Raw genomic sequence first — 12,967 nt, forward strand, 5'->3', positions numbered from 1 at the left:
AAAAGCCTTCTGTTTCCATCGCCAAAGCTTTCAGGGGAGCATTTTCAAGCTTTTGGCACCATTTTTGAGTGAACTGCCAAAAGTCAGATTTTTGCTGAAATTGTGACCCCGGGGCTTAGGGATTTTTTCAAAAAAATATTTTCTGCCGGTTAAGTTTTTGAGGGATGATATCTTGTCCTGTGATAAAAAGCCTTCTGTTTCCATCGCCAAAGGTTTCAGGGGAGCATTTGCAACCGGTTGGCACCATTTTTGAGTGAACTGCCAAAAGTCAGATTTTTGTTGAAATTGTGACCCCGGGGCTTAGGTATTTTTTCAAAAAAATATTTTCTGCCGGTTATGTTTTTGAGGGCTGATTTCTTGTCCTGTGATAAAAAGCCTTCTGTTTCCATCACCAAACCTTTCAGGGGAGCATTTTCAAGCTTTTGGCACCATTTTTGAGTGAACTGCCAAAAGTCAGATTTTTGCTGAAATTGTGACCCCGGGGCTTAGGGATTTTTTCAAAAAAATATTTTCTCCCGGATAGGTTTTTGAGGGCTGATTTCTTGTCCTGTGATAAAAATCCTTCTGTTTTGAGTGCCAAACCTTTGAGGGGAGCCTTTGCAACCGGTTGGCACCATTTTTGAGTGAACTGCCAAAAGTCAGATTTTTGCTGAAATTGTGACCCCGGGGCTTAGGTATTTTTTCAAAAAAATATTTTCTGCCGGTTAAGTTTTTGAGGGATGATTTCTTGTCCTGTGATAAAAAGCCTTCTGTTTCCATCGCCACAGCTTTCAGGGGAGCATTTGCAACCGGTTGGCACCATTTTTGAGTGAACTGCCAAAAGTCAGATTTTTGCTGAAATTGTGACCCCAGGGCTTAGGTATTTTTTCAAAAAAATATTTTCTGCCGGTTATGTTTTTGAGGGCTGATTTCTTGTCCTGTGATAAAAAGCCTTCTGTTTCCATCACCAAACCTTTCAGGGGAGCATTTGCAACCGTTTGGCACCATTTTTGAGTGAACTGCCAAAAGTCAGATTTTTGCTGAAATTGTGACCCCGGGGCTTAGTGATTTTTTCAAAAAAATATTTTCTTCCAGTTAAGTTTTTGAGGGCTGATTTCTTGTCCTGTGATAAAAAGCCTTCTGTTTCCATCGCCACAGGTTTCAGCGGAGCATTTGCAACCAGTTGGCACCATTTTTGAGTGAACTGCCAAAAGCCAGATTTTTGCTGAAATTGTGACCCCGGGGCTTAGGGATTTTTTCAAAAAAATATTTTCTACCGGTTAAGTTTTTGAGGGATGATTTCTTGTCCTGTGATAAAAAGCCTTCTGTTTCCATCGCCACAGGTTTCAGGGGAGCCTTTGCAACCGGTTGGCACCATTTTTGAGTGAACTGCCAAAATTTTTGTTGAAATTGTGACCCCGGGGCTTAGGTATTTTTTCAAAAAAATATTTTCTGCCAGTTATGTTTTTGAGGGCTGATTTCTTGTCCTGTGATAAAAAGCCTTCTGTTTCCATCACCAAACCTTTCAGGGGAGCATTTTCAAGCTTTTGGCACCATTTTTGAGTGAACTGCCAAAAGTCAGATTTTTGCTGAAATTGTGACCCCGGGGCTTAGGGATTTTTTGAAAAAAATATTTTCTTCCGGTTAAGTTTTTGAGGGCTGATTTCTTGTCCATTGATAAAAAGCCTTCTGTTTCCATCGCCAAAGCTTTCAGGGGAGCATTTTCAAGCTTTTGGCACCATTTTTGAGTGAACTGCCAAAAGTCAGATTTTTGCTGAAATTGTGACCCCGGGGCTTAGGGATTTTTTCAAAAAAATATTTTCTGCCGGTTAAGTTTTTGAGGGATGATATCTTGTCCTGTGATAAAAAGCCTTCTGTTTCCATCGCCAAAGGTTTCAGGGGAGCATTTGCAACCGGTTGGCACCATTTTTGAGTGAACTGCCAAAAGTCAGATTTTTGTTGAAATTGTGACCCCGGGGCTTAGGTATTTTTTCAAAAAAATATTTTCTGCCAGTTATGTTTTTGAGGGCTGATTTCTTGTCCTGTGATAAAAAGCCTTCTGTTTCCATCACCAAACCTTTCAGGGGAGCATTTGCAACCGTTTGGCACCATTTTTGAGTGAACTGCCAAAAGTCAGATTTTTGCTGAAATTGTGACCCCGGGGCTTAGTGATTTTTTCAAAAAAATATTTTCTTCCAGTTAAGTTTTTGAGGGCTGATTTCTTGTCCTGTGATAAAAAGCCTTCTGTTTCCATCGCCACAGGTTTCAGGGGAGCATTTGCAACCGGTTGGCACCATTTTTGAGTGAACTGCCAAAAGTCAGATTTTTGCTGAAATTGTGACCCCGGGGCTTAGGGATTTTTTCAAAAAAATATTTTCTACCGGTTAAGTTTTTGAGGGATGATTTCTTGTCCTGTGATAAAAAGCCTTCTGTTTCCATCGCCACAGGTTTCAGGGGAGCCTTTGCAACCGGTTGGCACCATTTTTGAGTGAACTGCCAAAATTTTTGTTGAAATTGTGACCCTGGGGCTTAGGTATTTTTTCAAAAAAATATTTTCTGCCAGTTATGTTTTTGAGGGCTGATTTCTTGTCCTGTGATAAAAAGCCTTCTGTTTCCATCACCAAACCTTTCAGGGGAGCATTTTCAAGCTTTTGGCACCATTTTTGAGTGAACTGCCAAAAGTCAGATTTTTGCTGAAATTGTGACCCCGGGGCTTAGGGATTTTTTGAAAAAAATATTTTCTCCCGGATAGGTTTTTGAGGGCTGATTTCTTGTCCTGTGATAAAAATCCTTCTGTTTTGAGTGCCAAACCTTTGAGGGGAGCCTTTGCAACCGGTTGGCACCATTTTTGAGTGAACTGCCAAAAGTCAGATTTTTGCTGAAATTGTGACCCCGGGGCTTAGGGATTTTTTCAAAAAAATATTTTCTGCCGGTTAAGTTTTTGAGGGATGATTTCTTGTCCTGTGATAAAAAGCCTTCTGTTTCCATCACCAAAGCTTTCAGGGGAGCATTTGCTACCGGTTGGCACCATTTTTGAGTGAACTGCCAAAAGTCAGATTTTTGCTGAAATTGTGACCCCCTGGGGCTTAGGGATTTTTTCAAAAAAAATATTTTCTTCTGGTTAAGTTTTTGAGGGCTGATTTCTTGTCCTGTGATAAAAAGCCTTCTGTTTCCATCGCCACAGCTTTCAGGGGAGCATTTGCAACCGGTTGGCACTATTTTTGAGTGAACTGCCAAAAGTCAGATTTTTGCTGAAATTGTGACCCCGGGGCTTAGGGATTTTTTGAAAAAAATATTTTCTGCCCGTTAAGTTTTTGAGGAATGATTTCTTGTCCTGTGATAAAAATCCTTCTGTGTTGTGTGCCAAACCTTTCAGGGGAGCCTTTGCAACCGGTTGGCACCATTTTTGAGTGAACTGCCAAAAGTCAGATTTTTGCTGAAATTGTGACCCCGGGGCTTAGGGATTTTTTTCAAAAAATTATTTTCTGCCGGTTAAGTTTTTGAGGGCTGATTTCTTGTCCTGTGATAAAAAGCCTTCTGTTTCCATCGCCAAACTTTCAGCGGAGCATTTTCAAGCTTTTGGCACCATTTTTGAGTGAACTGCCAAAAGTCAGATTTTTGCTGAAATTGTGACCCCGGGGCTTAGGGATTTTTTCAAAAAAATATTTTCTGCTGGTTAAGTTTTTGAGGGCTGATTTCTTGTCCTGTGATAAAAAGCCTTCTGTTTCCATCGCCACAGCTTTCAGGGGAGCATTTGCAACCGGTTGGCACCATTTTTGAGTGAACTGCCAAAAGTCAGATTTTTGCTGAAATTGTGACCCCGGGGCTTAGGGATTTTTTCAAAAAAATATTTTCTGCCGGTTAAGTTTTTGAGGGCTGATTTCTAGTCCTGTGATAAAAAGCCTTCTGTTTTGAGTGCCAAACCTTTCAGGGGAGCATTTTCAAGCTTTTTGCAGCATTTTTGAGTGAATTGCCAAAAGTCAGATTTTTGCTGAAATTGTGACCCCGGGGCTTAGGGATTTTTTCAAAAAAATATTTTCTTCCAGTTAAGTTTTTGAGGGATGATTTCTTGTCCATTGATAAAAAGCCTTCTGTTTCCATCGTCACAGGTTTCAGCGGAGCATTTGCAACCGGTTGGCACCATTTTTGAGTGAACTGCCAAAAGTCAGATTTTTGCTGAAATTGTGACCCCGGGGCTTAGGGATTTTTTCAAAAAAATATTTTCTGCCGGTTATGTTTTTGAGGGCTGATATCTTGTCCTGTGATAAAAAGCCTTCTGTTTCCATCACCAAACCTTTCAGGGGAGCATTTTCAAGCTTTTGGCACCATTTTTGAGTGAACTGCCAAAAGTCAGATTTTTGTTGAAATTGTGACCCCGGGGCTTAGGGGTTTTTTCAAAAAAATATTTTCTGCCGGTTAAGTTTTTGAGGGCTGATTTCTTGTCCTGTGATAAAAAGCCTTCTGGTTCCATCGCCAAAGCTTTCAGGGGAGCATTTTCAAGCTTTTGGCACCATTTTTGAGTGAACTGCCAAAAGTCAGATTTTTGCTGAAATTGTGACCCCGGGGCTTAGGGATTTTTTCAAAAAAATATTTTCTTCCAGTTAAGTTTTTGAGGGCTGATTTCTTGTCCTGTGATAAAAAGCCTTCTGTTTCCATCGCCACAGGTTTCAGCGGAGCATTTGCAACCGGTTGGCACCATTTTTGAGTGAACTGCCAAAAGTCAGATTTTTGCTGAAATTGTGACCCCTGGGCTTAGGGATTTTTTCAAAAAAATATTTTCTGCCGGTTAAGTTTTTGAGGGCTGATTTCTTGTCCTGTGATAAAAATCCTTCTGTTTCGAGTGCCAAACCTTTCAGGGGAGCCTTTGCAACCGGTTGGCACCATTATTGAGTGAATTGCCAAAAGTCATATTTTTGCTGAAATTGTGACCCCGGGGCTTAGGGATTTTTTCAAAAAAATATTTTCTGCCGGTTAAGTTTTTGAGGGATGATTTCTTGTCCTGTGATAAAAAGCCTTCTGTTTCCATCACCAAACCTTTCAGGGGAGCATTTTCAAGCTTTTGGCACCATTTTTGAGTGAACTGCCAAAAGTCAGATTTTTGCTGAAATTGTGACCCCGGGGCTTAGGGATTTTTTCAAAAAAATATTTTCTTCCAGTTAAGTTTTTGAGGGATGATTTCTTGTCCATTGATAAAAAGCCTTCTGTTTCCATCGTCACAGGTTTCAGCGGAGCATTTGCAACCGGTTGGCACCATTTTTGAGTGAACTGCCAAAAGTCAGATTTTTGCTGAAATTGTGACCCCGGGGCTTAGGGATTTTTTCAAAAAAATATTTTCTGCCGGTTATGTTTTTGAGGGCTGATATCTTGTCCTGTGATAAAAAGCCTTCTGTTTCCATCACCAAACCTTTCAGGGGAGCATTTTCAAGCTTTTGGCACCATTTTTGAGTGAACTGCCAAAAGTCTGATTTTTGCTGAAATTGTGACCCCGGGGCTTAGGGATTTTTTCAAAAAAATATTTTCTGCCGGTTATGTTTTTGAGGGCTGATTTCTTGTCCTGTGATAAAAAGCCTTCTGTTTCCATCGCCACATCTTTCAGGGGAGCATTTGCAACCGGTTGTCACCATTTTTGAGTGAACCGGCAAAAGTCAGATTTTTGCTGAAATTGTGACCCCGGGGCTTAGGGATTTTTTCAAAAAAATATTTTCTTCCGGTTAAGTTTTTGAGGGCTGATTTCTTGTCCATTGATAAAAATCCTTCTGTGTTGTGTGCCAAACCTTTCAGGGGAGCCTTTGCAACCGGTTGGCACCATTTTTGAGTGAACTGCCAAAAGTCAGATTTTTGCTGAAATTGTGACCCCGGGGCTTAGGGATTTTTTGAAAAAAATATTTTCTGCCCGTTAAGTTTTTGAGGAATGATTTCTTGTCCTGTGATAAAAAGCCTTCTGTTTCCATCGCCACAGCTTTCAGGGGAGCATTTGCAACCAGTTGGCACCATTTTTGAGTGAACTGCCAAAAGTCAGATTTTTGCTGAAATTGTGACCCCCCGGGGCTTAGGGATTTTTTGAAAAAAATATTTTCTGCCGGTTAAGTTTTTGAGGGCTGATTTCTTGTCCTGTGATAAAAAGCCTTCTGTTTCCATCGCCAAACCTTTCAGGGGAGCATTTTCAAGCTTTTGGCACCATTTTTGAGTGAACTGCCAAAAGTCAGATTTTTGCTGAAATTGTGACCCCGGGGCTTAGGGATTTTTTCAAAAAAATATTTTCTGCCGGTTAAGTTTTTGAGGGCTGATTTCTTGTCCTGTGATAAAAATCCTTCTGTTTCGAGTGCCAAAGCTTTCAGGGGAGCCTTTGCAACCGGTTGGCACCATTATTGAGTGAATTGCCAAAAGTCATATTTTTGCTGAAATTGTGACCCCGGGGCTTAGGGATTTTTTCAAAAAAATATTTTCTGCCGGTTAAGTTTTTGAGGGATGATTTCTTGTCCTGTGATAAAAAGCCTTCTGGTTCCATCGCCAAAGCTTTCAGCGGAGCATTTTCAAGCTTTTGGCACCATTTTTGAGTGAACTGCCAAAAGTCAGATTTTTGCTGAAATTGTGACCCCGGGGCTTAGGGATTTTTTCAAAAAAATATTTTCTGCCGGTTAAGTTTTTGAGGGCTGATTTCTTGTCCTGTGATAAAAAGCCTTCTGTTTCCATCGCCACAGCTTTCAGGGGAGCATTTGCAACCGGTTGGCACCATTTTTGAGTGAACTGCCAAAAGTCAGATTTTTGCTGAAATTGTGACCCCGGGGCTTAGGGATTTTTTCAAAAAAATATTTTCTTCCGGTTAAGTTTTTGAGGGCTGATTTCTTGTCCTGTGATAAAAACCCTTCTGTTTCCATCACCAAAGCTTTCAGGGGAGCATTTGCAACCGGTTGGCACCATTTTTGAGTGAACTGCCAAAAGTCAGATTTTTGCTGAAATTGTGACCCCCCGGGGCTTAGGGATTTTTTCAAAAAAATATTTTCTGCCGGTTAAGTTTTTGAGGGCTGATTTCTTGTCCTGTGATAAAAAGCCTTCTGTTTCCATCGCCACAGCTTTCAGGGGAGCATTTGCAACCGGTTGTCACCATTTTTTGAGTGAACCGGCAAAAGTCAGATTTTTGCTGAAATTGTGACCCCGGGGCTTAGGGATTTTTTCAAAAAAATATTTTCTTCCGGTTAAGTTTTTGAGGGCTGATTTCTTGTCCATTGATAAAAATCCTTCTGTGTTGTGTGCCAAACCTTTCAGGGGAGCCTTTGCAACCGGTTGGCACCATTTTTGAGTGAACTGCCAAAAGTCAGATTTTTGCTGAAATTGTGACCCCGGGGCTTAGGGATTTTTTCAAAAAAATATTTTCTGCCCGTTAAGTTTTTGAGGAATGATTTCTTGTCCTGTGATAAAAATCCTTCTGTGTTGTGTGCCAAACCTTTCAGGGGAGCCTTTGCAACCGGTTGGCACCATTTTTGAGTGAACTGCCAAAAGTCAGATTTTTGCTGAAATTGTGACCCCGGGGCTTAGGGATTTTTTCAAAAAAATATTTTCTGCCGGTTAAGTTTTTGAGGGATGATTTCTTGTCCTGTGATAAAAAGCCTTCTGTTTCCATCACCAAAGCTTTCAGGGGAGCATTTGCTACCGGTTGGCACCATTTTTGAGTGAACTGCCAAAAGTCAGATTTTTGCTGAAATTGTGACCCCCTGGGGCTTAGGGATTTTTTCAAAAAAAATATTTTCTTCTGGTTAAGTTTTTGAGGGCTGATTTCTTGTCCTGTGATAAAAAGCCTTCTGTTTCCATCGCCACAGGTTTCAGCGGAGCATTTGCAACCGGTTGGCACCATTTTTGAGTGAACTGCCAAAAGTCAGATTTTTGCTGAAATTGTGACCCCGGGGCTTAGGGATTTTTTGAAAAAAATATTTTCTGCCGGTTAAGTTTTTGAGGGATGATATCTTGTCCTGTGATAAAAAGCCTTCTGTTTCCATCGCCAAAGGTTTCAGGGGAGCATTTGCAACCGGTTGGCACCATTTTTGAGTGAACTGCCAAAAGTCAGATTTTTGTTGAAATTGTGACCCCGGGGCTTAGGTATTTTTTCAAAAAAATATTTTCTGCCGGTTATGTTTTTGAGGGCTGATTTCTTGTCCTGTGATAAAAAGCCTTCTGTTTCCATCACCAAACGTTTCAGGGGAGCATTTTCAAGCTTTTGGCACCATTTTTGAGTGAACTGCCAAAAGTCAGATTTTTGCTGAAATTGTGACCCCGGGGCTTAGGGATTTTTTGAAAAAAATATTTTCTGCTGGTTAAGTTTTTGAGGGCTGATTTCTTGTCCTGTGATAAAAAGCCTTCTGTTTCCATCGCCACAGGTTTCAGGGGAGCATTTTCAAGCTTTTGGCACCATTTTTGAGTGAACTGCCAAAAGTCAGATTTTTGCTGAAATTGTGACCCCGGGGCTTAGTGATTTTTTCAAAAAAATGTTTTCTTCCAGTTAAGTTTTTGAGGGATGATTTCTTGTCCATTGATAAAAAGCCTTCTGTTTCCATCGTCACAGGTTTCAGCGGAGCATTTGCAACCGGTTGGCACCATTTTTGAGTGAACTGCCAAAAGTCAGATTTTTGCTGAAATTGTGACCCCGGGGCTTAGGGATTTTTTCAAAAAAATATTTTCTGCCGGTTATGTTTTTGAGGGCTGATATCTTGTCCTGTGATAAAAAGCCTTCTGTTTCCATCACCAAACCTTTCAGGGGAGCATTTTCAAGCTTTTGGCACCATTTTTGAGTGAACTGCCAAAAGTCAGATTTTTGTTGAAATTGTGACCCCGGGGCTTAGGGGTTTTTTCAAAAAAATATTTTCTTCCGGTTAAGTTTTTGAGGGCTGATTTCTTGTCCATTGATAAAAAGCCTTCTGTTTCCATCGCCAAAGCTTTCAGGGGAGCATTTTCAAGCTTTTGGCACCATTTTTGAGTGAACTGCCAAAAGTCAGATTTTTGCTGAAATTGTGACCCCGGGGCTTAGGGATTTTTTCAAAAAAATATTTTCTGCCGGTTAAGTTTTTGAGGGATGATATCTTGTCCTGTGATAAAAAGCCTTCTGTTTCCATCGCCAAAGGTTTCAGGGGAGCATTTGCAACCGGTTGGCACCATTTTTGAGTGAACTGCCAAAAGTAAGATTTTTGTTGAAATTGTGACCCCGGGGCTTAGGTATTTTTTCAAAAAAATATTTTCTGCCGGTTATGTTTTTGAGGGCTGATTTCTTGTCCTGTGATAAAAAGCCTTCTGTTTCCATCACCAAACCTTTCAGGGGAGCATTTTCAAGCTTTTGGCACCATTTTTGAGTGAACTGCCAAAAGTCAGATTTTTGCTGAAATTGTGACCCCGGGGCTTAGGGATTTTTTCAAAAAAATATTTTCTCCCGGATAGGTTTTTGAGGGCTGATTTCTTGTCCTGTGATAAAAATCCTTCTGTTTTGAGTGCCAAACCTTTGAGGGGAGCCTTTGCAACCGGTTGGCACCATTTTTGAGTGAACTGCCAAAAGTCAGATTTTTGCTGAAATTGTGACCCCGGGGCTTAGGGATTTTTTCAAAAAAATATTTTCTGCCGGTTAAGTTTTTGAGGGATGATTTCTTGTCCTGTGATAAAAAGCCTTCTGTTTCCATCACCAAAGCTTTCAGGGGAGCATTTGCTACCGGTTGGCACCATTTTTGAGTGAACTGCCAAAAGTCAGATTTTTGCTGAAATTGTGACCCCCTGGGGCTTAGGGATTTTTTCAAAAAAATATTTTCTTCTGGTTAAGTTTTTGAGGGCTGATTTCTTGTCCTGTGATAAAAAGCCTTCTGTTTCCATCGCCACAGGTTTCAGCGGAGCATTTGCAACCGGTTGGCACCATTTTTGAGTGAACTGCCAAAAGTCAGATTTTTGCTGAAATTGTGACCCCGGGGCTTAGGGATTTTTTGAAAAAAATATTTTCTGCCGGTTAAGTTTTTGAGGGATGATATCTTGTCCTGTGATAAAAAGCCTTCTGTTTCCATCGCCAAAGGTTTCAGGGGAGCATTTGCAACCGGTTGGCACCATTTTTGAGTGAACTGCCAAAAGTCAGATTTTTGTTGAAATTGTGACCCCGGGGCTTAGGTATTTTTTCAAAAAAATATTTTCTGCCGGTTATGTTTTTGAGGGCTGATTTCTTGTCCTGTGATAAAAAGCCTTCTGTTTCCATCACCAAACGTTTCAGGGGAGCATTTTCAAGCTTTTGGCACCATTTTTGAGTGAACTGCCAAAAGTCAGATTTTTGCTGAAATTGTGACCCCGGGGCTTAGGGATTTTTTGAAAAAAATATTTTCTGCTGGTTAAGTTTTTGAGGGCTGATTTCTTGTCCTGTGATAAAAAGCCTTCTGTTTCCATCGCCACAGGTTTCAGGGGAGCATTTTCAAGCTTTTGGCACCATTTTTGAGTGAACTGCCAAAAGTCAGATTTTTGCTGAAATTGTGACCCCGGGGCTTAGTGATTTTTTCAAAAAAATGTTTTCTTCCAGTTAAGTTTTTGAGGGATGATTTCTTGTCCATTGATAAAAAGCCTTCTGTTTCCATCGTCACAGGTTTCAGCGGAGCATTTGCAACCGGTTGGCACCATTTTTGAGTGAACTGCCAAAAGTCAGATTTTTGCTGAAATTGTGACCCCGGGGCTTAGGGATTTTTACAAAAAAATATTTTCTGCCGGTTATGTTTTTGAGGGCTGATATCTTGTCCTGTGATAAAAAGCCTTCCGTTTCCATCACCAAAGCTTTCAGGGGAGCATTTGCAACCGGTTGGCACCATTTTTGAGTGAACTGCCAAAAGTCAGATTTTTGCTGAAATTGTGAACCCCGGGGCTTAGGGATTTTTTTAAAAAAATATTTTCTCCCGGATAGGTTTTTGAGGGCTGATTTCTTGTCCTGTGATAAAAATCCTTCTGTTTTGAGTGCCAAACCTTTCAGGGGAGCCTTTGCAACCGGTTGGCACCATTTTTGAGTAAACTGCCAAAAGTCAGTTTTTTGCTGAAATTGTGACCCCGGGGCTTAGGGATTTTTTCAAAAAAATATTTTCTGCCGGTTAAGTTTTTGAGGGCTGATTTCTTGTCCTGTGATAAAAAGCCTTCTGTTTCCATCGCCAAAGCTTTCAGCGGTGAATTTTCAAGCTTTTGGCAAGATTTTAGAGTGAGTTGCCAAAAGTCAGATTTTTGCTGAAATTGTGACCCCGGGGCTTAGGGATTTTTTCAAAAAAATATTTTCTGCCGGTTAAGTTTTTGAGGGCTGATTTCTTGTCGTGTGATAAAAAGCCTTCTGTTTCCATCGCCAAAGCTTTCAGCGGAGCATTTTCAAGCTTTTCGCACCATTTTTGAGTGAACTGCCAAAAGTCAGATTTTTGCTGAAATTGTGATCCTGGGGCTTAGGGATTTTTTTAAAAAAAAATATTTTCTGCCGGTTAAGTTTTTGAGGGCTGATTTCTTGTCGTGTGATAAAAAGCCTTCTGTTTCCATCGCTAAAGCTTTCAACGGAGCATTTTCAAGCTTTTGGCACCTTTTTTGAGTGAATTGCCAAAAGTCAGATTTTTGCTGAAATTGTGACCCCAGGGCTTAGGGATTTTTTCAAAAAAATATTTTCTGCCGGTTATGTTTTTGAGGGCTGATTTCTTGTCCTGTGATAAAAAGCCTTCTGTTTCCATCGCCAAAGCTTTCAGCGGAGCATTTTCAAGCTTTTGGCACCATTTTTGAGTGAACTGCCAAAAGTCAGATTTTTGCTGAAATTGTGACCCCGGGGCTTAGGGATTTTTTGAAAAAAATATTTTCTGCCGGTTAAGTTTTTGAGGGCTGATTTCTTGTCCATTGATAAAAAGCCTTCTGTTTCCATCGCCACAGGTTTCAGCGGAGCATTTGCAACCGGTTGGCACCATTTTTGAGTGAACTGCCAAAAGTCAGATTTTTGCTGAAATTGTGACCCCGGGGCTTAGGGATTTTTTCAAAAAAATATTTTCTGCCGGTTATGTTTTTGAGGGCTGATATCTTGTCCTGTGATAAAAAGCCTTCTGTTTCCATCACCAAACCTTTCAGGGGAGCATTTTCAAGCTTTTGGCACCATTTTTGAGTGAACTGCCAAAAGTCAGATTTTTGTTGAAATTGTGACCCCGGGGCTTAGGGGTTTTTTCAAAAAAATATTTTCTTCCGGTTAAGTTTTTGAGGGCTGATTTCTTGTCCATTGATAAAAAGCCTTCTGTTTCCATCGCCAAAGCTTTCAGGGGAGCATTTTCAAGCTTTTGGCACCATTTTTGAGTGAACTGCCAAAAGTCAGATTTTTGCTGAAATTGTGACCCCGGGGCTTAGGGATTTTTTCAAAAAAATATTTTCTGCCGGTTAAGTTTTTGAGGGATGATATCTTGTCCTGTGATAAAAAGCCTTCTGTTTCCATCGCCAAAGGTTTCAGGGGAGCATTTGCAACCGGTTGGCACCATTTTTGAGTGAACTGCCAAAAGTCAGATTTTTGTTGAAATTGTGACCCCGGGGCTTAGGTATTTTTTCAAAAAAATATTTTCTGCCAGTTATGTTTTTGAGGGCTGATTTCTTGTCCTGTGATAAAAAGCCTTCTGTTTCCATCACCAAACCTTTCAGGGGAGCATTTGCAACCGTTTGGCACCATTTTTGAGTGAACTGCCAAAAGTCAGATTTTTGCTGAAATTGTGACCCCGGGGCTTAGTGATTTTTTCAAAAAAATATTTTCTTCCAGTTAAGTTTTTGAGGGCTGATTTCTTGTCCTGTGATAAAAAGCCTTCTGTTTCCATCGCCACAGGTTTCAGCGGAGCATTTGCAACCGGTTGGCACCATTTTTGAGTGATCTGCCAAAAGTCAGATTTTTGCTGAAATTGTGACCCCGGGGCTTAGGGATTTTTTCAAAAAAATATTTTCTACCGGTTAAGTTTTTGAGGGATGATTTCTTGTCCTGTGATAAAAAGCCTTCTGT

This window comes from Podarcis vaucheri (assembly GCF_965113315.1).
Source record: "Podarcis vaucheri genome assembly, chromosome: 12".
In the NCBI taxonomy this organism is placed as follows: Eukaryota; Metazoa; Chordata; class Lepidosauria; order Squamata; family Lacertidae; genus Podarcis; species Podarcis vaucheri.